The 27,341-nt window shown below is 48.2% G+C and overlaps 1 protein-coding gene across 4 annotated transcripts in view; it reads right to left on the reverse strand.

Annotated features, from left to right (window-relative positions):
- The window catches only part of CSMD2 (CUB and Sushi multiple domains 2), a 617,682-nt gene that overhangs the window by 427,235 nt on the left and 163,106 nt on the right, over window positions 1–27,341 (reverse strand). The gene's annotated exons all lie outside the window — the stretch shown is intronic.

The following is a 27,341-nucleotide window of genomic DNA, read 5'->3' on the forward strand; positions in this document are numbered from 1 at the left end:
TGTGTGTGTGTGTGTGTGTGTGTGTGTGTGTGTGTGTGTGTGTGTGTCTCGGTGCTGCTGCTAGGTGACTGCAGATGCCACCCTTAAAAAATAATCAAACAACTCTTTAAGTGATGCTTCATGGAGGGTTTCCATGGCAACGCTTTATGAAACAGCAAGGCAAACTTTGGTAGGTTCCCCACTGCCTCTTTCCACCACTGCTACAGGGATCCTCATTCCATGAGGCTGTGTTTTGCCAAAGCACTGGGTCGTCTTGGCTGTGGGACCTTGACCTTATTACTAACCACCTCTCTGCCTCAGTTTTCTCACTTGTAAATGAGAACAATGATAGCATCTAGCACATAGGTTTGTTCTGAGAATGAAATGAGTTGGTAAGTGTAAAGCACCTCTTCCCTAGTTAGTGTGAAAAGCAGAATTCTGAAATGCTCCTAGGCTTCCCACCCCTTGCCCATCTCCACAATCCCCTCCCCTTGGGTGTGAGTAGGACCCACAGAGATGATGGGCTGCCACTCCCATAACTAGGTAAAGTTATATGGCAAGGGTGAAGATATTTTTTTGCAGATGTAATTGAGGTCCCCGATGAGTTGACTTTGAGTTAATCCAAAAGGAAATTCCCCTGTGTGAACCTGGTCAAATCAGGTAAGCCCTGAGAGTTTGGAGGTTAGAGACTTGAAGCAGCAGAGACTTTTCTGCTGACCTTGAAGAAGCAAGCCGTCCTGATTTTACAGCTCTAAGGAAACCATTTTGCCACCAATTATGTGAACTTTAGAGAGGACCCCAGCATCAGCTGCCCCTGGATGACAGCTTTGTGAGATCCTCAGTAGAGAACTTACTTCAGCCATGCCTGGACTCCTGACCCATGGAAACTGTGTGGTAATAAATGTGGTTTAAGCTGCTATGTGTGTGGTGATGTTTTTATGCAACAGTAGAAAGCTGAAACAGCTAGTGTTTAAGAGATGTTCACTACTGCATATATGATACCCCTCTGCCTGCACAAGGGCCTCTCCATGCTGTGTTGTAGCTGCCCATTTATCTTGACTCCCTGCTGACCTGTGACCTTCCCACACAGATGCCCAGTAAAAGTGAGCCCCTGCTCAATTTTCCAGATCAGATAACACGTGCTTCCTTCGTGATCACAATGAGATGATGCCTGGAAAGAGCGACCTGATGGTCTAGATGGAGAGGAAAAGTGTCTGCTCTGAAGACGATCGATGCTTCTCTTTGTTTACTCTGAGCCTAGATGAAAAATGCCACAGAGAAGGCATGTGGTGACGCGTGCAACACCACTGGCTTAATGGCCACTGTGAGAAAACACAAAAGCCTGAAACTCCGGGAAGGCAGGGATCGTGTGTGCCTCATCCTTATCAACTGCCCAGCACAGTGCAGAGCACACATAGATCCTTGTTAAATCAAAAACGAGCCATTGTCTTCCATCTCCATCAAATGAAGAATAAAACCCTACATCCTCCCCATGACCTCAGAGGTGGCCCTGCCTGTTCTGGCCCCAGTAATTCTCTGTCCTCAGGCCCTACCCCTAAGTGACCCATTTAGTCTGTTTGCCTGGGACGTATCCAGGTTTAGTCCTGTGTCCTGGAAAACCCTCTGTCAAAGCAAAGCAGCACAGTTGCTCACCCTGCCCCCTTGCCCTCCTGCTGCCCTTGACTCCTTCCTTAGTGGCCTTCAGGCTGCTCCTCAAACCTGCCAAACTCAAGGTCCTTTGCAGTGTCTGCAAAAACTCCCAGGTTCACACCTTCAGGCCTCTTCTCAAGGGTCAGCTCCTCTAGGAAGCCCTCCCAGACTACCCTGTCCCATGTAATACAGCTCACGGCTCTCTTTCCCTGACACTGCTTTTGTTCTGCACGACGTTTATCCCAATCTAAAATTAGATTATTTTTTGGTTGACTTGTCCCCTGGCTGTCTCTGCACCAGACGCGAACCTCTACAAGGGCAGCGGCTTTGTTGCCTTCCTGCTGGATCCTAGCAGCGTGGGCACAGGTCAAATGAATGAATGAGAAAAGCTTTGTCTGGTAACTTGACTTTCAGCCCCTTTCCAAACCCTGTTCCCCAAGTGATGGAAACCCTCTGGTTTCAGGTCACACTGGTCCACAGTGAGAACCTTGCCCTGCTCCTGCTCCCAGCCCACTTTTGCCATCCCTGGTGCCCCCAGGGCTGTGCTATCTGTCATCCTCCAAGTTAAGCTGGGCTCTTGTCCCACCCCATCCTCCTCCTCAAGTCGACCTCCCGGGAATCCCCAGAGGCCCAGTTCCCTGGGATAGGTCTCGGCCTTGGACCACCTCCTCTGTGCTGTAAACTGTCTTTCATTTGACAGCGATTTGAGCAATCTCACATCTGGTCTGCCTCTGGCATACCTCATTCAATTATTCAACACACAAAATCCACGGGAGGTGGATTCGCTCACATAGACATTATCAGACCACTGACTTGGAACCTTGATGCTCTCTGGAAGCAGATTCTTCCTAATTATTCAACAATTTATTTTATAACTCTGTGGAGCAGTCTGGGCTAGCCATCGGGGACAGGGACATCGATCAGACATAGGGTCCTGCCTTCAAGGGGCTCATGGTGTTGTGGGGGAGACAGATGTGCAGCCAAATAATTACAGAGAGATAAGGAGTTGCTGCAGTGGAAGCCTGTGCCAGGCACCATGGGAGCCCAGGGGCACCACACACATTTCCCATGGAAACAGAACCTCTCATTTGCCAACCTTTCTGAGCTTGGGAATCAGACGCCTCCTATCCCAGCTAACAGGACCTCTCTGGGGAATAAGAGTTTTGCATTTCAGCCTCGGTACTTACCAGAAGTCTATGTATATGATGTCTTTAGAAAGCACTCACTGATTTGGGACGTATCTGGTTTGAGGGTGACTCTGGAATTAGTGAGTTATTGGGAGGCAGTGATTGAGGAAGCATGCCCATGGCAGGTGGGGTCTCAAGTGGGCCACATCTCCCATCATTTTCCTGATCGCTGTGTGGGCACAGGCAACCCCAGGCCACGATTTCTGACTCCATCTCCTGCACTTCTCTATTGTTTCCAGCTTACTGGTCCTTAAATGAAATCCAGGTCATCACTGCACTAGAGGGCATCAGCCCCTCCCCTGCCAATCCCCACTCGCCAGCTGTAGTCCTACGTTCCATGGTGGTACACCCACAACTCATGGCTTGGCAGCCTCCCTGTCTGGTCTTGTCATCGCCCCAGAGCCCCCTGCAGGTGCATCAGTGAGTGTCAGAGGCTTTGTAGCTGATGCCACTGGGCACCCTCACAAGGGCCTGTGCTTCCCCCAGTTCAACACCAGCCTGATCCCAAACCCCACCTCTTCCTCACCGCCTGCCTCTGCCTCTGCCTCTGACATCCTATTAGGCCTGTGTAAGACTGGGGAGCTGTGCTCACTGGGATGGGGTCTCCTGGTCTTGTGTGCCCTGTCCCGCTTGGAAGGCAAAGGACACCAGTGTCTCAGTGACATCTGGGAGGCAGTGGCAATGTCATGGTGTGGTTCCAAGCATGGTTCTGGAATCAGACAGGCCTGGGCATTTACCTTAGCTGTGTGACTTTGAGAATTACTCCATACCTCTCTGATCCTCAGGGGCCTCATCAGTGACATGAGAGTGAGGTGGTATGAATCTGAGCCTAGCGAGAGGGGTTTGGGTCATGGAGGTAGATTTCTCATGAATGCTTTGGTGTTGTCCTGGCAGTAATGAGTGAATTCCATGAGTCCACGTAGTTGATCGTTTAAAGGAGCCTGAAATCCTCTCCCTTTCTCCCACTCTTGCCATGAGACACTTTGGGTCCCCTTCACCTTCCCCCATGACTGTAAGCTTCCTGAGGCCTCCCCAGAAGCAGATGCTAGCACCATGCTTCATGTACAGCCTGCAGAACCATGAATCAAATCAGCCTCTTTTCTTTATAAATCGCCCAGCCTCACTATATTTGTGCTGCTATATTCCTTTATAGCAACACAAACGGACAAATACAGGGAGTTATTAAGACTCAGGGATGTTCAGAGGATTAAATGAGATAAATCTTGTGAACAACATGTGACACAGACCATGGCACCTAGTAAGGACTCAATAAATGATATGCTAGCTGTTTAGGCTGGAAGGAATGGAAATCATTCCAGCAAATTCATGCAGATTGGATGAGAGAGAGGATGCTCAGACTCCTTTGTTCAGGACTCAGACTGCAGGACCAGCATCCTCACTCACGGTTGATATCTTCCTTGCATGCTTCCCTCCCTCTTTGCAGGCTTCATCTACTTTTAACGATGAGGAGCGGGTCTGCCTGAAAGCAGCCCCTGGGGTGGAGGAGTGGGTTCTGTATGGGACAGTGTTGCTATTTAGGGGGTTTCAGAAATGAGTTTAGGGTTCAGGGGGTCACAGAAAGACTTCATTTGAGAGCAGCATGTGCAGCGTCTGTGCAAACACACCTGCTCTGTGGAATCCAGCCAGTTTCAAGCAAGGTCAGCCAGGTTCCCATAGAATATTTGAAGCAGGATTCACTTGACAAACATCTGATTTACAAGGAACCTCGAGGGAATAAATTTATTACAGCTTCTCCACTCCAATGCCCCAACAGCTTCCCCTCTTTCTCAGAGGAAGTGCCAGGTCCTTCCAATGGCCTGCAGGGCTCCAGGTGAATTGCTTCTTCTCTGCCTTCCTCTCTATCCCCTCCCTTGCTCCTGCCTCTGGGCCTTTGCACTTGCAGCTCCCTCTTCCTGGAACAACCTTCCTCCCTCAAATCAGCAAGATTCACTCCCGCATCTCCTTCAGGTGTTTCCTCAAACATCTGCTTCTCCATGAGATCCTCTTTAAAACTGCAAGCCCCACCTAGACCCAGCTCTCCCAATCTCTGCTTCCTGCTTACTTTTTCTTCATAGCATGTAACACATCATACAGAACCTGTAACCACACTGTTTATTTTCTCTGGAATGTAAGCTCGTGAAGGAAGAGATTTCTGTCTGTTTCCTTCATTCTTGTCCTTAGAGCTTAGAGCAATGTCTGGTATGTAGCGGGACTCAGTAAATATCTGTGAATGAATGAATAAGGGAAGGAAAGAAGGAAGAGCAGGTGCCACCTGCCTGAGAGTGCAGATCTTGCTGTCAAAGATTAAGAGTCTAAAGCCTGTCTTCCTCACCTCGGATCCAACAGCGGTGTCTTAAACGCAACCTCGGCCATGCCATTCTCCTCTCAAACCCCTTATGGGGCCCCTCCCCCAATCTAAGTACCCACCCCCGGCTTATGCATCTGTCTCCTCACTGCACCTGCACTTCTGCACCTTGAAAGTCCATTGGAATCTCTGAGAAACTTTAAAGTACAGATGTCTGGGTTCTACCCCCAAAGATTCCGATTTATTTGGCCTGGCATGAGGTCCCAGCATGGACTTTCTTACAACCGTGTTGAGGTTATAACTGGCACCTATTTAAAGTGTACACACTTTAACTGCAAATATTTAAATTGTACACTTTGATACATTTTAAAGTATGTACACGCCCCTTAAACCATCACAACAAACAGGAAAATGAAGGTGTCAGTCATCCCTGAGAATTTCCTCAGGACCCACCCCCTGCAGTCCCTCTCCCCTCTTCTCTCTATCCTCTCTCCCCAGGCAACCACTGATCTGCTTTCCCTCATTCTCAATTAATTTAAAAATGTCCAGAATTTCATATAAATGGAATCATACGGGACTCAATTGGGTCTGACTTCTTCCACTCAGGATGGTTCACTTGATATTCATCCATACTGTTGCTCATATTAGTTCCTTCTTGTTTATTGCTGCATAGTATTCCATTGGAGGGATATACCACCATTTAGTTACTCATTCATCTGTTGATGGACATTCACATTATTTCTAGTTTTCTGATCTTACAAATAAAACTGCTGTAAACATTTGGGTACATGTCTTTTTGTGGACATATGTGTTTATTTTCCTTGAGGTAACGCCTGGGAATTGATAGGCTGTGTCAGATGACAGATATGTCTTTACCTTTTCAAGAAACTCCCAAGCTGCCAAGCTTTTTGTCCAAAGTGGTTGTACAATTTGTCTTCTCACCTACAGTGTGTGAGAGCCTCTGTCAGTGTGCAGATTTTTACATGATCCTTGGGTGGTCCCAATGTGGAGTTGGGGATTAGAAAAAGTGCTCTGAACAGTAAGATCTTTGAGATTGAAGTGGTGTCATCCAGTGATGGAGAGAAGGCTCTGCAGCAAGGCTGTCCGGGTTCAAATCCTGGTTCTACCACTTCCTACATGTGGGACTTACCCTCTCTATGTCTCAGTGTGTTCAGATACAACACGAAGATGATAATAACAGTGCATGCCTCACAGGGCTATTGTGAGGAAACCAGCCCCTGGCACATGATCAGCACCTCATCCATATCTGTAATTATCTTTGAATCTCTGCACTCCCAGTCCCCAGTAAAATTCGCTTGGCACATGTTAGGCTCCTTGGAGGTAACTGCAGGATGAATGAAGAAATAAGTAACAGGAGTAGGACAAGGGCAAAGGTTCTAGAAGCCTTATGGTTTGTACATTCCAGGTTTCTGACTTGTTTTGAGATAATTTTAGGACACATCCTCTCCCTCGCACTAAGACTTCTGCTTTTCCGTTTTTATTTCTAAGGATGGGTACCCCAAGCCTCTTCTCTCCTCCTGATCTGTTCAGGCAGATGGATGTCCAACCCCTCCCCTCATATAAAAACCCCTGCTCCCAGATCCCAGAAGCGGGGCCTTCCTGGCCCTAGATGGTTGAGGGGTAGGGAGCTGCAGCACTGGGAGTTCGGGTTTCAGCACCAGGTGTATCTGGCTTTATATCCTGTCTCTCCTCTTAACTATTAGCTGAGTGATTGGGGACATATCATCGGACCTCTCTGTGCTCAGTGTCCTCATTTATGAAATGGTAGTGCTCATAACACCTCTCTAGCAAGACTGTGGAGGATCAGATGAGAACTTGCATTTAGCACTGCAACAAGTAGCACATGGAAAGCACTCAGGAAACATTTACTGTTCTTCTTTATACTTCAAAGGTGCAGAGGGCTGCTTGGCCCAGGCAGCTGGACTGACTCTGTCCCTCTGGTTTGCCTCGAATCAGCAAGCTTCCCCTTGGTAAACCTCGTGGAGCTTGAATCAAAGTCATCCAGATGGGGTTAGGAGTGATCTCTCCACTCATCCTCTTCCCCTCAGCCATGGAGTAAAGACCATCCTGCTTCCCACTTTCCACAGAGGGCCTCTTGGGCGAAGGCCTGATAAGCTTATGGTGCTATGTCCCCTCTGATTTGCAAGGCCTCATTATTCTTGTCATTCCTGGCTTTGTAATTTCACTCTCTGGTTCTGAAATTATGCAAGAGAACAAATGCATGCTGTGCTTAGCGCCATAAACACACAATGTCCAGGTTCTTGTTGAAGAGTCCTCTTGGGTACAGGTGACCCTCTCCATACCTTCAACTTGCTCCAGCCAAGGCCACAGGGTAAGCATGATGGTGAAGGATGCCTTTGTGTCTCAGCTGATGCTGGGTGCTGTCAGGAAGTGCTCCCTAACCAGGGTCCTTGCCTTCAGGGGTTCTCATCTAATGCTACATTGATATTAGACATCTAGGTATAACAACCCTTCACAAATACTTCCTGTCTACCAGTTTATTAAACCCAGATAAGAATGGCTACCTAATTCTCAGGGCACAGTGGTTCAGAATTTCAAGATGGTAGTAGCAGACCTTAGTGCCCTGTGTGACTGCACAGTTCGTGAACCCAAGAAGCAGATAGCCCTGAATGCAGATAGCCACATTAGGGGCACATCCTTTCCATAAACCATATGACTGGCCACAGAATAAAGAGCAGTCAAAGAGTCCCTCCTCAGGGAACCACAGTCAATTGCAGGATGCAGAGAGGAGAGAAATCGGAATGAGGTGGAATGGCATGAGCTTAGTGGAAGGAGCTCACCTGCTTTGGGGAGACAAGGGAGAGGTCAGAGATGGTTTCCAGGGAGAAATGGTACAAGACCTGACTCTTACAGAACAGGAAAACTATGTGGCTCCCTGAACTTCCAGGGAGTCTCCTAATCTAAGGAGTCCAGCCTTGAGCCTCTGGTCTTGACCTGAGATTCTGCTGGCCCACCGGCAGTGAAGCCTTCTTGACTGCAATTCTAGGCCAAACTCGATCTCACCTGCACATTGCTAGCATCAGCTGTGGACATTTTCTGCCCTGTTGGTTGCAAATCCTTGAAGGCCTGGTCTATATAAAGTAGAACTTAGGTCCAGGACATAATTCCTAATTATACTGAGGCTTAAATGTGAATCACATGTGCCAGGGGGCTGGCATGTGAGGGAGACACTCAGCTAGTGAAGAAACCTATTTGATCCCTCAGCATCTTGGGTTCTAGGGGGTTTGTTGCTGGGCCTTATGTGGCAACTCCTGTAAGAAGTGATAAGCATCTTTATTTTATTGTGAAAAAATCATTTCCCAAAATTGAGCCAACTGCCCAGGGTGGTAATGAAAGTGAAAAGCAAGTGAGGGAGTCAAAGGAAGTAATGGTTTTTAGCAAGAAAATAGAAGCTGCGGGGTGAATTAAGGAGTGGATGTTGAATTTGATGGTGGCTCTGATTTGCGAGTGTTTGAAAACAAGAAAAAGATGATTTATGAAATCATTTCAGCAAGTGCTTCAGCCAGGGCAAAAATTGCTCATTGAGTGGGAATGAATACTTTTGTGACAGCTAAAAAGGCGGTTGAGAGTGTTGTGAGTATATGCCCAGGAAACCCATGACTCTCTGTGGAAATGCGCTTAGACCACAGCTGGGAGCCACGTAAACATTTCCAAAAAGCACCAGGTGGCAGAGGCAGTCCTCTGGCTGCCGAGCTGACCTTTAAGCACAAGAAAAGGTTTAAACATTTCGCAAAGTGTTTTCCCTTCTCACAGGAGAAGTTAATAAGGGCGTGGCATTATTCATCATGATTCTATTTCATCTTAGAAACTTTAGTTAAACTCCATGTGAATATGTTAGTCATGATGATGTGAGGCGATGTAGAGGATAGTATATTTTAGTGGAGAACTGATTTTAATATTTTATAAATGGTTTTGATCTCATTTATGGAATCAATAAAGGTCCGAAGAGGTCACCAAAACAGTTTTTTCTCAAGTACACACTTCACAGATTTTTTTTGAATAGGGAAAGTAGTCTATAAAGATAATTGAGGATCTAGGAATGTCAAGTTCTCAGGATATGCCTCGCTTGAATTCCAAGGCTCTCCACACACAGGTAGACAACCACACTCTAGTGTGAACAAATGCATGAATACTCCTGTTTAATCACCCGGCATACCTGCATGCACAGGAGAACCCAGGCTCAAGTGTGCACACTCCTTCCCTACACCATAAAGGGATCTCTATTGACTTATTTCTCACCACAGTGATCGACTTCCCCCTCTTCACTTCCCAGGTCAAATCCCAGCCACACATCCATGATAATCACTCAACAGGTGTTCTAGAAGTATTATGAAAAACAATACATTAACTCTTTGTAACCAAGAAGTCAGGGCTTCCATCTGGGAAATGCCTCACAGGGCCTTCCCAATGAGATTAGGGCCAATAGGTTTGGGGTGCCCCAATGCCAATGCCTCACTTGGGGCAATGGGTCTCTGAGAAGAGCCCAGATCACATTCCTTGCTTCGGTTTTATCTGCACTTTCTGACCTCCAGTCTGTGAAGAAGAACCTCCATGGAGCCGGATAAAGCTTGAGATGAAGGGAGAAGGGCTGGTTTGAAGAGCCCCATCTCCAAGGATAACAGAGATTCAGAAGGATTCCATGTCTTCCTTAGACGGTTTTCTGCAAGGTGGTCAGAAACCACAGATGAGAGCCCATCACTGCAGGAGTATTCTTAGATGCTAAAGCACGGAAGCTGACCATCTCTACAACTATTTTCAACCCCTGGCTAACTATCACAAGCAAGGAAAATTTGATGATGGGTCATGGTCTTAGTGTGCCTATGTTGAGCTGACCCTAGATGCTTTCCAGCTACTGATTTAACGATCTTTGCTAATCTTTCCCCGATGCTGACATCAAAATAAGAGCAGATTTAAGTGAGAGAGAGGTTGAGTTCTCTCTTTATTCTGTGACCAGCAAAATACAGAGTAGGAGAAGAACTAGCTGGGGAAACGAAGTACTCGAATTCAAGGTCCAGCCCCACCACCTGACAGCAAGGCCACTTGACAGCCTGAGCTTCAGCTTTCTCACTTCTAAACTCCTGCTGCACCTGCTGCTGGTATGCAGACCCAATGGGTCAGCAAACACAAAAGCATTCAGCAGCCTATAAATTCCAGTGCATGGGTGAGGGGTTATTTATTGCCTAGCAGTGGGCCTGGCACTTCTTCCTACTCCAACATAATTGAAAATTCCTTTTATGCGTGTTGAGGGAAGTCCTTATCTCCCATCCATCGAGGAGAGGACACTTCTGGCTTCTTTCTCTCCTCCCTGTCCCTGCCCTTATTTGTTCCTCAAGAAAAGAGTAGCAACTGGTTATCAAGAAGCTACTTTTTATTAGGAACAGCGTCACTACAGCAACAATAAAAGGAGATGACTCTTGCATTCTGCTCTGACTGAATCTGCCTTCTAGGCAGAAAACACACCCTCCCTACCCTGTGGCCCATCTTTTCCCTGTGTGGCCGGCTGGGTAAATCTGGTCAGCCTTGCCCCATGAGCCTGGCTGCCTCCTCTTTGGGAGGAAGATGAGAAACCCCACTCATTTTCCAGCCTGGCCGTGCCACAGTCCCACACTTTGGGAAGCCTGTCTAGAAATGAATCAAGCTGGTTCTTTGAGTCCTGTTGGATGCGTTACCTTTGCATCTCACCCTTCCTTGACTTAGAACTCACATGGGAGCTGGGGTGAGTCTTAAGCCCGCTAACCTCTTGCTGTCCATCTTTAGAGTGTTTTTACAAATCCCAGGTGGCAGATGAACCCCAAGGTGACTCCCAACAATCCTCTAGCATCTGGCGTTCATGCCTCTGTGTAACCCCCTCCTCTGATTTGCTTCTAGCCAACAGAACATGAAAAAGGGGATGGAATGTCACCCACATAATTAGGCTACATTGTATAAGACTCTGTCTTAGCAGAATAGAGGTAAGTTCTGCTTGCAGGCTTGATGAAGGAAGGGGCCATGTTGGAAAGGCCATGCAGCAAGGAATTGAAGTTGGCCCCTGGGATGCAAGGGCTGTCTCTGAGGGTGGCCTCCACCTGACATCCACCTGCCAGACACCTGAATGAGCTTGGAATTGTACTCCTCCTCCACATGAGCATGCAGCCCCACCATCACTTGACAGACACCCTTTCAAACCCTGCTCAGAGGACCCGCAAGGCCATATCCAGACTCCTGACCCACAGAAACTGAGAAAATACATGTGCATCATTTTAGGCTGCTATGTTGGTGACAATTTTATAACTGTGATTAACTATAACTGTGATCGTTGGTAATTCTGAAATTTACTGGAACAATGGGAAACTCATGCACCCACTCGTTCTGGGACTTCACCATCCTGATGCTACTTTTTCAGGCCTCTGCTAGCCTTTACCCTTCTTGGTCACATGTCCCCCTTGGCATGTTCTGAGCACATCCTGTTTGTTCTCTAGCTCCCTGGAGTAGGTCTGTAAGTCATTCCCAACTTGCTCACTTAAAAGTGATAATTGAAACGGTGGAAGTCAGTGAGATCATAGGAGAAAAAACATGGTCAGAGAAGAACAAAACAAGGACCAAACCCTGGAGAATGCCCACACTGTTCAAGGCAGCTGGTCTGAAATGAAATGTGCTGTAAGCATAACATTCACACTCAATTTCAAAGACAGTATGAAAGGAACAATGTAAAATATCACATTTTACATTGGTTACATTTTTAAATAGTAATATACTGAACAGATGGGGTTAAATAAAGTATACTACTGGATTTGATTCACTTGTTTCTTTTTTACTCTTTTAATAGGGCTACTAGAAATTTAAAATTATATGCAAGGCTTACATTTGGGGTTTGGATCACATTTCTACTAGACAGTGCAGTGGATGGATGGATAGATGGATAGAGATTTTGAAATTATTTATTAAGGAGGGATGGATGGATGGATAGAGATTTTGAAATTATTTATTGAGTAGTAACAGGTGCCAGGCACCATGCTAAGTGACTTATAATACTACCTCATTGGACCCTACTTGTAGCCTTGCGAATCAGGTATTATCATTTCAGTTTTACACATATGAAAGTTAAGGTTTCGAGAGGTAAGTGACTTTTCTGAGGTCACACTAAGAATTCATAAAAAGGCAGAAATTCAAAGCCAGGTCCATCTGACTCCAAATTCTGTGCTCTTAGCCACTATGCTGGCTTGCTCCTTAGATGAATGAATGGATGAATGAGTGAGTGAGTAAGTATATATGCTTCAGATGGTGAAGAAAGATGGAATAGTTTCAGCTGTTACACACCAGACCTCTAGGCAATGGCAGGCCCAGTGTGGTGATGATGCCCAAGACTCAATACCTTCCCCTTTTTTCTCCCTCCCTCAGGAATCCCTGTGTCTGCAATCACTAATTCCATCCTCATTCCAGATCTTGCCCATTGTCTCTGCTCCTGTAAAATGAGGTCAGCCTGTGGGACCTCAAAGTGACATCCAATGACACCCAAGGCTGAACTCAGGCCCGGGCACCCAGGAGCAAATGATACTACAGGTGCTCTCCTGGCACATTCCTGCCTCCTGCCCTTCCTGCCAGGAAAGATCAGATGCCCACTCAATAGGGCAGCTCTCCTTACCAGCCTGGGCCTTCCTCAGAAGGGAGATGGCTTCCTCTGAGGCTCATCCTCATCCAGGTGTGTGCCAAAACAGGGCTGGGCCACTGGGGAGGAGCCCCTATGTCCATATGTGTCCACTTGCTCCCTCCTGCTTTCCCTGAGCCTCAGAGGAGGCAGGTGATTTTCCAGCTCACTTAACTGGTAAGTGGCAAACTCTGGATTTGAATCCTGAATTTGTGCTCTCTTTACCATAACCCATGCTGCCTCTCTCCTCAACCAACCATCTGCATTGCTGCTTAATTCCCTCTGCCTCAGTTTCCTCATCAGCAAAATCAGGAAGATAACACTCAGGTTGCTGGGAAGATTAACTAGGGTAATGCATATAAAGAGCTTAGCACAGTGCCTGGCACAACATAAACACTCAGCAAATGACAGCAATGATCATTACCAGAACCATTACCATTATCATTATGGCAGCCCTTGCGGTGTCTGCTGGGACTGGTGGGAAGTCACTGGCAGTTACGAGGATCTCCTTTAACGCTTCTGGCACGGCCAAGGACACCTTCCCAGAGAGCAGGACTTGCAACTAACGTGGTGGATGAACACCAGCCTTGTCCTCCCCCGAGGCCCCACCTGGGCCATATTAGCCGTGACCTCCAGACTCCCTGAGGCTGGCAGAAGTGTCTCATGTGCATGGGTGAGCCAGTGTGGTGGCTTCATGAAATGGCCGCCTGTGACCAATCTTGTTCCAGCCTCACAGGTGGGGCAGCCACCGAGCCCAGCCTAATACCGCTCACAGGCTGGGAGAGCTGCAGGGCCTAGAGAAACATCATGCCTGTCTCAGGTCTTTCCCCCGATCCCGGTTGCTTCAGGTTTTGTGCAAAGCCAGACACATTCTAATGTCCTTTCTGCACTGTGCATGGGTGAGAGCAGAGCCACTAGATTCCCAGCAGCTCTGGGAGTCACATCCTCATGAAAGGACAGAGCTGGGTTTTCCCTATGGAGCACAGTGGCAAGCAGCTGATTACTTCTTTGCCTTTTCTGCAAGCTTGGGAAGGTCATGTGGGATTGGTTCAAGTGCCTTTGGCAGGTTGGGTGGGTGCCTATTTTGGGAGGTGGGTGAGAGGGAGTGCCTCCAAGGAGCCCAAACTCTACCTGACTTCACCCTCCTACCTTGGTTCCTCAGAGTGCCCTGAGAGCCATGGAGAGTTGATGAGCAGATCTATTCCTGTAAGTCTTCCAAAGAGGCAAAGGCAAATTTGGGTGGTTAGAGAGAGGCAGCACAGCTGACTAAATCACAGCTCAATACTTCTTCCAGCCCAGGAGACAAATACTCATAATTTTGATATTTCCATCACTGGTACTCCCTAGGGAAGCTAGTCCTCACAGGACTGCTGCTAAAGCTCACGACAGCCACCCCTTAAGGATGTCCCAGTCTGGGGCAGGGACTGCGGGCATGGGTGGTGGGTGGCTGCAGAAAGGGACTCCCTGGGGACTTCTGGACAGCATAAGGGGCAGCGGGATGAATAAGGCTTGAAAGAACGGAGAAAAGAAAAAGGGGAACTTGGCCCAGCCCATGCTATTCCCGGAGGCTAAGCCAGGTCCCTGTGATACTTTCACAGCATAGTGCTGCTTTATGGCTAGCGCCATTAGAGTTCGTAGTAATTCATTCACCTGATGATTATTTGATTCATAGTTTTAGATTTGGCCACACTGTGATAGGCTTGATAATACTTCTCACCCCCACCCAAAGATGTCCATGCCCTGATTTCCAGAACGTGGAAATATGTTACTTTAAATGGCAAAAGAGACTTTACAGATTGAATTGAGTTAAGGATCCTGAGATGGGAAGGTCATCCTGGATTATTCTGATGTGTCCAGTATAATCACAAAGGTCCTTATAAGAGGGTGGCAGGAAGACCATGGAAGTGAGAGATCAGAGTGATGGGAGGATGGGGCCACAAGTCAAGCAGGTGGCCTCTCCGAAGCTGGGAAAGGGAAGAAAACATATTCTCCACTAGAACCTCCAGAAGGAATCAGCTCTGCCAACACCTTGACTTCAGCTCGGTGAGACTGACTGTGGACTTCTGGCCTCTAGAACTCTAACAGAACAAATCTGTGCTGTCTTAAACCATTACATTTGTAGAGATTTGTTACAGCGCTGTAGGAAACCAACACACACACCATGACCTGCAAGAGCGCGACTGACTCATCTACAGATGTTTCTCCAAGGCTCAGCACAGGCCCTGAAGCAGCAGGATGAGCCCCACAGCTAAAAGACTGAGAGTCTCCATTCAGGTTTCTCCCTTGCATACTGAGAGAAGGCTGCAGTTCAGAAAGGGTAAGCCATCCATCCAAGGTTGCACAGTTGCAAGTAGGCCTCAGCCTCTGACCCCAAGACTCAGCTCCCAGTCACCCCCCCGACCTAGGCCCTGTCTTTTTCTAACCCCCTCCTCAACCAGATCCTAGGCCCAGCCCTGCCAGAATCCAGCCCTGCTAGGAGCCCCCACTTACTACACTCTGCCTTAGGATGCGCCGGGCCTATTGCCCAGCATGCTGGCATGGCCCCAAGCTGTGTTGAAAGCTGGAAGAACACTCAATGCCAGTAAGCAGGCTCAGAGGAGGAGGTAGTGCAGACGGCTGAGAGGGGACATTGCTACCCACTACAACAGCCAAGGGGGCTTCCTGCACAGGAGATGGTGTCTGATATGGCATGAGGGAAGGGTCAGCATAGAGGCTAAAGCTGGGTTTCATTGTTCACTCATTCATTCATTCATTCATTCATTCAGATATTCATTTACTCCATGAACTGCCCCAGGCTCTGTAGACCCTGAGGGGGTCCTGGGTTGAACTAGACAAGCTTCCTGCCCCAGGGGGCTCCCAGGTCAGGGGAAGAGGTAGCTAGGTGTGATCACTGAAGTGAGAGGGTAAGGTGCACCTGGGAAGGTGATTCTCCTCTTTCTTGCCTACCTGTTAGTGCAGGAAAATGCATTGAGGGCAGAAGGAGCCTAAGAGAAATGGCCAGGCACCCTGCCCTTTAGCACGTGAGATATGGCTGGGGAGACAGGACTCCCACACCAGAAGGGAGGAGCTTCCAGGGTGCCTGAGCAGGGATAGGCTCTTTAGGCAGATGCCCTCAGGAGAAGGTGCCTTCCAGCTTGGGGAACAGGAGTGAACAGGACAGAGCTCAGGTAAAAGGCTCCGTCTTTTACAGGAAAGCTGTCAACACGCTGAGAGGCATAGGAAGAGTCAAGGGGTGAACCAGAATAATGGGCTGCTGCAGTTTGGGTGCAGAACTGCCCTCTGCTCGGGCACATGGATGTGCCGGCCACATCTGTTCTTCTGCTTCAGCCCCTGCAAGGAGTCTAAGGAGCTGACAGACCTGAGCAATGGCTCGGATGCTGTAAACACACATCATTCATTTGCCTACCTTAAGGGCAGCTTGTAAGTCTTTCTTTGTGTGTGTTTTCATCAAGAAGTAATCTTTACAACCACGAAAAATGTCCAATAACATTTCTTTCCCTTGGCAAACATCCCCGGTATATCAAAGGCTCAAATACACAATGCAGCGGCTCATAGGGACAGGTGTTGGCAATAGCTTTATAGCAGCCTGCAAGAACTGTCTGTTGGTCACGTGGGCTCGTACAAATCTCACATGGTTCCAGAAACTGATAACCCAGCATACAGAAGAGCTTCCTCCCACTGCTTGCTCATTCTGCCTTTCTTCTGGAAATGCTCCTCTGAGCCAGGCATGGGGCCAGGCACGAGGGACACAGACATGAGCCAGTCAGGCTGTCTGTCCCCAAGGAGCAGGTTTCACTGAATGCTGTGCTAAGTGCTTTATAGGTTGAAAAAGTCCCAGAGGGTACTCTGACTATCCCCATTTTACAGATGAGAAAACTGAGACCTAGAGAAATTTAAATAACTTGCTTGATGTCCCAGGGCTAGTCAGTGGCAGAGCTGCTTTGCTTGCATAGGGCTGTGAGTGTCCCAAGGTCAGAGGCTGACAGCTGCTCATCTCAGCACAGGGCTTGGCACAAAGCATACCTCAGGAGAATACTGGCAAGTGTTTGAACATGAGCTTGAGAGCCAGAGAAGGCCCATCTCAGGATCCAATTCCTACACTGCGCATTAAAGCCTCCGAGTCCTACAGAGTGGAAGGAATATCTCCAAGGAATGACCTTCTTAGGACTGGAGCTTCCTGGCCCCTTTTGCAAGAGCGCACTTGGATAACTGCATACTTTTCATCTCCGAGTGTCCCTAATAAGGCAAATGAAGAGGGCACTCTATGGACAGAACAGCCACCCTGAGCCAGGCATGATGCCAGATGCTTGATGTGTCTACCCAGTCCACCTCGCAACACTCGGAAGCCAGGCACTTCCCACTGCACAAAGCTCTGCTCAGACTGCCCCTGGCTGGGCAGGCTCCCACCCATTCCTTCAGGAGGTTGGCCTCAGGCTAGGTGTAGGAAAGAGGGCTGGGAGGAGTCACTGTGTCTCTCTCCAGGGTCCAGGCACAGCACCATAGAGCCTGGCCTCTAAGGGCATCCAGCCTATACTCAGACCTTCTCTGTAAGGTGTGGTGGATCCAGGGGTACCCCTCACGTAGACTGGAATCCACTGACTGTAATCACAAGGCCTCCTGACAGTTTTAGGGTCATGTATTTATTTTCTGTCTCCGGGCTAGACTACAAACAGACTTTGTTTTGTTCACTGCTATATCCCCAGTGCCTGGAACAGTATCAGGGACATAATACATAGTATTATTTGAAATAAATGAATAGGTCCTTTTGAGAATTAGAAGACATTCAGCAGATCCATGGATCCTCCCTCTCCCAAGTGTACACACACACACACACACACACACACACACGGGTGCATAGATTTCCCAAGTCCACAGGTTAGGGAATCTCACACAAAGCCTGGCCATCCACCCAGATTCCTTCTGTAATAAGATTTCTGACAGCCAAAACCTGGATTGCTCTAAGCAGAGATGATGCTACACAGGTGCCATCAAAAGGAACCACCTGGGGGGGCTTCCCCTCCGCAGTAGGCAAAGGACATCTGGAAGCTGGTGCAGCCTGGTTGGACTCCTCTGATGTGCCAGTGGCCTCTGCAGATGCTCTCTCTGTGCATGGCTGTGGGCCTGCCTTGGGGATGTCAAATTGAATCTGAGCTCTGCTTCCCTCTTGATCGGGAGATACCGAGCGGGTGGAACCAGTATTCCCTGTTCCCTCCACCGTTGCCTGTAAGCATGGCTAATGAGTACACTTGACCTCACACGCTCACCTCAGCGGCTCCACAAATGTCACTCAAGATCCCTCCTGACATCCAAATGCAGGGGGCATCGCATTTTAAGTTAAAAGTTATATCCTCACACATTTCATTTCTCTATTCTCAACAGCAACTTGCTGATAATTTCCAACCCTTTGATGCTGAGCCAAGGGACCCAGGTTGCTCTCTCACCTGAGTAGAATGTGCTGATTCAACTTTCAGAGGAAGCTCAGGATGTGGACAGCTGCAGGTCTCCATTTGCCATGGTAAGACCCAGAAGGGGAGCTCATCTGTCTTGGCCAAGGGCTGTGACTGGGGCCAGAGTCATGCATGGGGTCAGAGGCAGGAGATGATTGAGGACTTGTTAAAACAGATTTGCACAATGGCTGGTGGAACCAAAAGGGGGTCGTTGGGGATGAGGAAACTAAGTCTCAGAACCCACCTGGGGATCCTCAGCCTAGGAAGGGAATTTAGCCCTGGGGATCTGGCCTCTGGCCTCATTTCAACGCTGGCTCCAACCCCACCTTTGCAGCCCTGTCTCAGCAGGATGTGGGAGGCTCTCTCTAACTTCCTGGAGCACCATCTGACCCAGGGAGGTTCATGGAATCTACTCCAGCTCAGAGCAGGGCTGTGGATCAGGAACCCCTCACCCAAGGCAGAGGCAATGGAGGCAATACCACCAGGGCATGATGTGAGAGGTCAGGAAGGTCTCCTTACTCCAGATCTTTCCCACTGCTCCATCAAAATGCCTGAGGTTCCACCACTAGAGAACCATTCTTTTGAAGAGGCCTCCGGCTCTGCCACAATGCGACATTGGGCAACTTTGAACTGCTCTGACCCTCATTTATAAGGCGGGACACTAATAAATTCTTCCTTGGGCTATTATAAAAGTCAAATGAAGGAATCCATGTAGAGTTTCCAGCATAGTTCTTGGCATATAAAAGGTGTTCAACTGATATTGGTTCTTTACCCCCTCCCTTTAGGTTCTTCGAGTGTTGCAGACTTCAGAGCTTTTCCAGTAAAGAAGTGACAGATTATGGGATATGGGGGAGGGTGCAGGGAAAACAGAGGACAGAAATTGATTCACAGCCCAGGGCGTTATTCAAGGAAAGAGGCAGAGAGGGACAAAAGCAGGTAAGGAAGTTAAAGGTAGGAGGAGAGGGGTTAGGAAGTTAGCAAGAAAGGATGGAAGGAAACACTTCCATCTACTCTGAGCCAGATCCTGTCTAGGGTGCTGGAGGTAAAGAGCTGGTCAGGAATGACCCTATTCCCATAAAACTCCCAGCCTGGCAGTAGGGCTGGGTGGGCAATGGGCAGATGGGCAAACAGGCCCAGTGGGTGCAGGTGGTGAGGGAGGTGAGTGGGCAAGACTAGGACCCTGTGGGAGGAGAAGATTCAACCCCATGAATGTTCAGACACTCTCCCTATTACCCAGCAAACTCTCCTCTGTATATCCCTCTATCAGGGTAGAACAGGACCCTGTGGGAGCAGGAGATTCAACCCCACAAATGTTCAGACACCCTCCTTATTACCCAGCAACCATTCTTCCATGGGGGCAGTCTCTCTTAGGTCTCACCTGCTCAAAGCCCTCAGTGGCACTCTGTTACCTGCAGGCTAGATTCCACGTAACTCTGAGGGACTCCCAGGACACCCACCAATCCCCTGCCAACCCCTCACTCTACCTCCCATCCTCTGCTGCAGTGGAAGCACTGAGCTACACTCTTGCCAGCTCCTGCTCCTGCTGCTCCTCTGCCTGAGATGCCCTTCCCTGACCCATCCCTTCCACACTCTGACCCTGTGGAATAAAAGCCCAAGAAACAGAAACTACTGTGGTGGGACTGGAAGCCTCAACTCATATGTCCCCTCTCCCCAGCCTTCCTCTCAAGCCATTTGTTTTTGGTTAGGACACAAAATGATATAAATGTTAAATTAGAAAAAAATCACAACAGCTTCTATAACCTACTGAAAGAGTCTACAGAAAGGGGCAGGGGGCCAGGTCAGGGTCAACACGATTCACAACGTGGGAAAGGCAGGCATGAGGTGAAGCGTCATCTCTAAGGAAGACTAAGGCTTGCTGAGAGCTTGTCTGAGCCAGCCCCATCTAAAAACTTCAAACTATACTACAAGGCTACAGTAATCAAAACAGCATGGTACTGGTACCAAAACAGAAATATAGACCAATGGAACAGAACAGAGGTCTCGGAGGCAACACAACATATCTACAACCATCCGATCTTTGACAAACCAGACAAAAACAAGCAATGGGGAAAGGATTCCCTGTTTAATAAATGGTTTTGGGAAAACTGGCTAGCCATGTGCAGAAAGCAGAAACTGGAGCCCTTCCTGACACTTAACACCAAAATTAACTCCAGATGGATTAAAGACTTAAACATAAGACCTAACACCATAAAAACCCTAGAAGAAAATCTAGGCAAAACCATTCAGGACATAGGCGTAGGCAAGGACTTCATGACCAAAACACCAAAAGCATTAGCAACAAAAGCCAAAATAGACAAATGGGACCTAATCAAACTTCACAGCTTCTGCACAACAAAAGAAATAGTCATTAGAATGAATCGGCAACCAATAAAACGGGAAAAAATTTTTGCAGTCTACCCATCTGACAAAGGGCTGATATTCAAAATTTACAAAGAACTAAAACAGATTTACAAGAAAAAAACAAACAAGCCCATTCAAAAGTGGGCAAAGGATATGAACAGACACTTTACAAAAGAAGACATATATGAGGTCAAGAAACATATAAAAAAATGCTCATCATCACTGGTAATTAGAGAAATGGAAATCAAAACCACATTGAGATACCATCTCACGCCAGTTAGAATGGCGATCATTAAAAAAACTTTAAATGCATTGTTTATCCTTGAAGCAACTCCGTGAGGTGCAGACTTTATTGTTCTCATTAGGTGGATGTGGAACTTGGGGAAGAGAAAGGTTAAGTGATGTCCCCAAGGTCATGCAGGTACTGAGAAAGGAGATTATAACAGGCAAAGTTTGACTCCAGAGCCTGTACTCTTGGCCCCAACACATTCAGCATCTTGTTATGTCTGGTGCTTCAAATTTGGTCTTTGAGAATCTGCTGGGTATAATAGGACAATATTATTTTATCCAAAGTACAAGTAGTTATTTTATTCATACCCAACATATTATTTAGCATCCACTGTGTCCCAGGCTCTGTGAATCTCTGTGAATCTCTTGTGTGTCTGTGAGCATGACACACCACAGAGGGCAGACAGGTAGACCCACAACACACCCCTGGGCAAGAAAGGTCTTGATGGGCTGTACAGGCAGCTGTAGGAACCCGGAGAGGAGGCATTTCAGCCAGATCTACAGGGTGAGGGTGAGGGTCAGCAGGGGCTTCCCGGGCAGAGTGAGGTCTAAGTTTGACACCTGAAGGATACGCAGGAGTTAATCCAGAGAAGAGCAAGGAAGAGTGTTCTAGATGGAGAGAACAGCAGATGCAAAGGCCAGGAGAGGACACCATACCTGAGAGCTGTAGAGACTCAGGGTGGCTGGGGTGATGCAAGGATGCTTAAGGGCCACCTTTCCCTGATACAGACCCTTCTGTCTCTTCTGACCCTGCTGCATCTTCATCATCCTTATTGTTTCCAGGAATGAGAGCTAACATTTATTGCATGTCTATGATATTCCAGGCATCACACTAAGCTCTTTGCAAAATTACCTCATTAAATCCTCTTAACAACTCTAAGAAGTGAGTGCTATTGCCATCTCTATTTTACAGAAGAGGAAACTGACACACAGAGAGTTAAATAACTTGCCCAAGCCACACAGTCAATAAGAATAAGAGTCAGGATCGACCACAGCCATCTCCACCCTCCCATCGCAGGTACAGAAGCTCCTGGACTTCAACCTTCAAGCTCCTGGACTACAACCCCATATTTCTGTTGCTCTTGGTGCCCATCTGATACACTCCTCTCTCTCCTACTGGTTTACTTTGCCCCTTCTCAGTCCTTCTGGGGTTCTCACGAAGAATGATTCATTCATATACATCCCAAGCACTAACAAGAAAGGTATGACTTATTCCAGGGCCAGGTACACAGTAGGTACTCAATTAAGAGTTGTTTTATTTTCTTTGCTTGTGCCTTCGAAGAACTCTCCGTCCACTCACCCATTGCTCCAGTTCCTCCATTCATCCTTCCATCCGTCTCACATTTATGAGCACCTACTACGTGTCAAGCCCTGGACTGGGTCTAAGCCCCTGCTCTCTAGAAGGTTACAGTCTAGTAGGAATGATAGGCAGTCATCAGAAAGCCCAACAAGTATATGCAAATGCTTATCACTGTTCTCCTTGAAGATGATGAAATGAAGGAAGATGGAGAAGGATGATCTGATCTTGTCTCTCTGTTAAAGGGGTATTGGAACTAAGATCTGAAGGACAGGGTGGGGAGCTTCCAGGAAGGCCTGGCATGTGCAAAGGTAGTGGGAGGATGCAAGCCTGTCTGAGGAAGTGAGAGAAGGTGACATGGAGACGGGAGAGGAGGGAAAAAGTTACTTAGGTGATCAGAATAGACTGGGTGAACGAGGCTTGTTTGTGGGCTCATGAGAGATACACTTTGTTGGGAGAGAGGAGAAAGTGAGGGAACCTAGTGCTGCGGAGGCAGAGGGTGATGTGTGTTCCGAGGCTGTTCTGCTCCCCAGATCTTTGCAGCCTTTGCTCTGATTGTTTTGCAGTCCTTACTCCCAGTTTTTTGAAGCTTAACATTCCAGCTATTTGCACTAATTTCCCGCTTATTTGCAGGCCTTAACCTCAGAAGCTTGCAGTCACCACTCCAGATGTTCACAGGCACCTTCCCAGCTGTTTGCAGCTTCCACCCTCAGCTCTGTATAGTCCCTTCCAGCTGTGTGCAGTCGCTATCCTCGTTATTTGCAATTTCCATCCCCCATTGGGCATCAGGTAAGGCTTGCTCAAGGTTGGTTCTAACAACAAGACCCATTACTATTAGCTTATAATTGAGTACTTGATTTATGCCAGGGGATGTTTTGAATACTTTTACCTATACTCTCTCATTTGATTGTCACAACAATCCCTTCATTTGTTCATCAAATATTTCTGTCCTACTGTATATCAGGCACTGGGGCAGGCACTGAGTATACAGTAAAGACCAGAACTAGACATGTTGACACTCTCCTGAAGCCTTCAGTCTCATGAAGGAGACAGGTGCTCATACAGCGATGACACTGCCAAGCGTGTAATCACAGAGCAAGACAGGCCCGCGAGGGAAGCAAAGGCATTTGGGCTGGACAGAGCATCAGAGGAGAACCCCTGGGACAATGTATCTGGAACTGAGAGCTGAGGAATGGGCAGAGTGAGAATCCACTGTGTTGGGGGTGGAGGATGAGAAGCTCCCACAGGCAAAGCGGGTACCATGTGCAGATGCTTTGGAGGGAGGGCTGAGATGGGGCAGGGAGGGCAGTATGAGAGGCCTGTAGAAGTCAGGCTGGGTGCCCTGGTCAGACTGGCTTCGAGTCTGTTGATTTGTGTCGAGGGCATGGGTAAAGGCAGAGAAGGCAATTTAGAGCTATGCGGCTGTCCAGGGGAGACAATATAGAACCTCAGGCTAGGAGGTATCAGGGGACAGTGAAGAAAAGTGGACAAATGTCAGAGATATTCAGGAGGCAAACAGAACTGGGAGATGGAGAGGGCAGTGGCCAAAATGACTCCCAGCTTTCTGTCTTGAGATACTGGATGAACAGAGGTTCCATTCTCTGAACTGGGAGCACCAGAGGAGAACTAGGGCAGGAGGACGGAGGAGCGGGAGCAGAGGAGACACTGAGAAACAGACCTTTGCAAAGGGGCTGCACAGTAGCACAGTGCCCATGCCCTGGGCTTTGGAGCCAGACTCCCTGTTTTAGTCCTTACCCTCTACCTTCTAGCAGTTTGTCCTTGAGAAAGCCATTTAACCACACTGTGCTTCAGTTTCCGCATTAGCAATCCATGGAAGGGAGGAGACAGGTTATTCCGAAGCTTCTTGGTCTGGGAGTATTTTAAATGTGTTGATGAATCTATTGTATGCCCTGTATGTCCCCAAACTCTAGCTTAGTTCATGGCACATGGTAGGAACTCATTCAATTCTTGTTGAATGACTGAATGAATGATGGACCCTTGAAGTGGCTACTGGGACAGGTGTAGGAGACCGGCCAGTGGGTAGAGAAAAGGATATCCCTGGCAGAGGGAGCAGCAGGTGCACAGGCAGATATGCCCACAAGGGCATGGCACCCTCAAGGCGCTGGATGGCCTTGGTGGAGCATAGAGCACAGGGAGGGCTGGCAAAGATGCAGGTGGAAGGGCAGGCAGAACCTAGGTCAGGAAGGCTTTATATGTCCAAGGCATTTGGACAGGATACTGGGAGCCAAGGGAGTCCCAAGGAACTCAAAGCAAGAGATGGCAGGGCTAGAAGCCCAAGAAGGATGAGTTACAGGGGAGTGAGATGAGGAGGGCAACATTTCTAAGACAGCGTTTGAGCAGAGACCTGCAGGATGAGGGACGTGGGGACCCAACTCTATGCAGATGGGCTGTCAAGGGAAAAGCCTGATTGCCAGAGCCTCCCATTGCCAGCCCAGCTTCTCAGACACTCCCTTAGGGGTCTACAGTTGTGCCCTCTGCAGAGGCAGACTGGAGGCAGGAAGCTGCTTAGAAGGTATTGCAACAATCCAGGTGGGAGATGACTCTTTTGAAAAAAAAAATCAATGATTATTTTTTTGAGCACTTAGCAGACACCAGGAACTCATTCTGGGCCTCACGCTCCAGGATGCGGGCAATCCAGCTGGTCTAATCACCTGCCTCTCCCCTCCTTGTCACCTTTCTTGAGACATCTCTCTACTTGGGAACATTTTTCCCTGTGGGAAGGTCTAGCAGGCAAGAAGAGGAGGAAAGAACTAGCATGAAATCCTTGGGGACTGATTACATAGACAGTAATTTCAAAGAGTCTGCAGGAATGTTTGCAGATCTGGTCTGTAATCTGCAAGACTGCCTCTTCTTGGGGACAGACCTGGTTCCCACATAATGTCTGCTGCCTTAGTCTATCTCTCCCTGTAGCAAAAGGATGACTCCATGGTCAAGGCTAAAGTGAGAGCTTGAGAAGCTGCAGATCACAGGCATGCTTTCTCCCCAGACCATCACCCATCTCAGGGATGTCAGAGCACAGGGTCTCTGGAAAGGACAGAAAGATGTTTTGAGAAAGTTTACTTTGGTGCATTTATTTGGCAGCCTGCCTCCCTGAAGCTGTTAGCAGAGGGCGAACGTTAACATCTCAGGGCAGACAGAAGACTTGCACCATAACCACAGGTGCTATGAAAAACAGACATAGGCTAGGCATGGTGGCTCACACCTGTAATCCCAGTACTTTGGGAGGCCAAGGCGGGTGGATCATCTGAGGTCAGGAGTTCGAGACCAGCCTGACCAACATGGTGAAACCCTGTCTCTACTAAAAATACCAAATTCAGATGAGGATGATGGTGCAGGCCTATAATCCCAGCTTCTGGAGAGGGTGAGGCAGGAGAATTGTTCAAACCTGGGAGGCAGAGGTTGCAGTGAGCTGAGATCGCACCGTTGCACTCCACCCTGCATAGCAAGAGCGAAACTCTGTCTCAAAAAAAAAAAAAAAAAGGACAAATGGACAAATAGATATAGCTTGGGCCTTCCCCTACTCCTGAGTCAGAATCTCATGGAGCCAGCCAGAGAATCTGCATTTTGACATGTTCCCCAGTGATCCTGATTTAGACTAAGGCAGTGCTTCTCAAACAGTGTAGAGATCACTCGTGGATCTTGTAAAGTGCAACAGGTTCTGATTCACTCAGTGTGGGGTGGGGGCCGTGTTCTGCATTTCTAACGAGCCCTCAAGGGGTGCCCATGCAGCTGGTTCTCAGATCACACTCAAAGCAGAAAGGCACTCAAGTGTGAAGCTCTGGTTTCCAAACTTGCATTTTAAGAAAACAAATCCTTCTCAAAAGAAATCGGTCTGAGTGCAGTGGCTCAAGCCTGTGCTTTGGGAGGTGGAGGAAGAAGGATTTCAGGAATTCCAGACCAGCCTCGACAACATAGTGAGACTCTGTCTCTACAAAAAGTAAAAACATTAGCCAGGCACGGTGGCATGCACCTTTAGTTCCAACTACTCAGGTGGCTGAGGTGAGAGGATCCCTTGAGTCCAGGAGTTAAAGGCTGCAGTAAGCTGATATTTCTCCATTGCATTCAAGCTTGGGTGACAGAGTGAGACTCTGTCAAAAGAAAATGGAAAGGAAATAGAAAGGGGGAAGGAAGGAAGGAAGGAAGGAAGGAAGGAAGGAAGGAAGGAAGGGAGGGAGGGAGGGAGGGAGGGAGGGAGGGAGGGAGGGAAGGAAGGAGGGAGGGAGGGAGGGAAGAAGGGAGGGAGGGTGGAGGAGGGAAATCTTGCATAGAACCCCGGAAACCCAATGTATAAACATTAACTCCAATGTTAATATAAAAGTATTGAACAAATGGGTAATGACTGCTTATTATAAAATCTGTCAATGAAAACAAGGCAGCTTTGATGAAGACAGAGGTGTGGTGTTAAAAAGTTCCTATTGCTATTGTACATGGACCTCAGCATCCATCAAATTCAAGCCAAGTGTGTGCAGTAACACAACGCCACAGCCTCAGGGCTGCACCAGCAGGTGATGGAGGGGAGGCTGTCCGGGAGGGATGGAGCCCTGGGCTACCTTCCTTTCACTCTGGAGACTCAAAGCTTAGGACTTAGCCTTCCTTCCCCAACTACCCCAACCCTCCCTAAGAAGTAGTCATAGCTAAATTTAGCTGGGAGCTAGGCTTTCAAGGGGAGGCGAGGGTGAGAGGGAAGCTGTGAGGAACAATTGCTAGTGCACATTGCAGTCCACGATGCCAGGCACACTAATTAGTGGTTTGGCAGCTGGGGAAGACAGGAGGGACTGCGGTGGGCCAGACCCTGAGGCTGCCCAGGTTCCTCTGGAGGAAGGCAGGACATAGCCACGTCTGCAGGGCTTGGCAGAGAGATGGAAGTGGCCCATCTGTTAGGAAGGCATGGGGTTGGCAGGAGGGTGCTTGTAGGAAAGATCAAGCCAGTGGAGTTGAAACGTACCTGAGGGTGAATTCTGGTGCTGCCACTTGCTCACTGTGTGTCTCTAGGTAAGTTGTTTAACCTCTCTTGGCTTTGGATAAAAAAGGGACACTCAGTTCTTTAAGGAGGTTAAGTGGGATAATGTATGTGAAAGTCTCTGCTCCCCAGTAGATCTTACGCCTTTGTTTTCCCTGGCTGGAGGTCAAGGTCCTCGGT

Source organism: Sapajus apella, unplaced genomic scaffold (genome assembly GCF_009761245.1).
Source record: "Sapajus apella isolate SASKATOON/1434 unplaced genomic scaffold, GSC_monkey_1.0 scaffold62, whole genome shotgun sequence".
In the NCBI taxonomy this organism is placed as follows: Eukaryota; Metazoa; Chordata; class Mammalia; order Primates; family Cebidae; genus Sapajus; species Sapajus apella.